This window comes from Chlorella variabilis (assembly GCF_000147415.1).
Source record: "Chlorella variabilis unplaced genomic scaffold CHLNCscaffold_18, whole genome shotgun sequence".
Lineage (NCBI taxonomy): Eukaryota > Viridiplantae > Chlorophyta > Trebouxiophyceae > Chlorellales > Chlorellaceae > Chlorella > Chlorella variabilis.
Genome location: NW_005435070.1, coordinates 269772 through 270409, shown reverse-complemented (window position 1 = coordinate 270409; position 638 = coordinate 269772).

Sequence of the window (638 nt, the reverse complement as noted above, 5' to 3'; positions counted from 1 at the left end):
CCGAGCCGGGGCTGCCCTCATTGCATACATAGTGCGCCTTTCCCTGCGTTTTCTAGTGACCTAGCGTTCCGCACTGCCATTTGGCCAGCCCATGCTCCCGTACCGTTGCGTTTCTCCCCAATGCGCCATGCCACTTTGCCAGTCATACACACGTTTCGATGCGTGCCCTGTCAGCTGCTTGCGTTGCATGTCGCCTTGCTCCACCCTTGTTTTATTGCTTTCTCTGCTTTCGCCCGGTTCCCGTCCCGTTTCGGCGGGGAGTCTATGTTGCAAGTTAGTTCTTGCTTTACCAGACTTTAAGCCCACACAAGCTAGGTGAAATTGAAAATTCGCCGGGGCCGGGGCCGACGCGGCCCCGCCCCACCCCTCGCGGTGTCTCTTTTTTTGTGCGGGAAGTCCCAGGCCCCAACGCCTTGCCCTCTCTCGATCCCCGTCGCCCGCTGTCTCCCGCATCTGCCGGCCGCCCCGGGCCTGCCCGGTGCGCCGCAGAAGAACAGCTGGCAGCCCACACTGAATGCCACCGGAACGCATGCCTGCTCAACGGCTACCACCCCCATCTCGCATTCTGAGTGCTGCTAAGCATTACATTCTACTCCCTTTGTTCTCTTCCTCTTGGATTTGCACACCATACCGCCCCC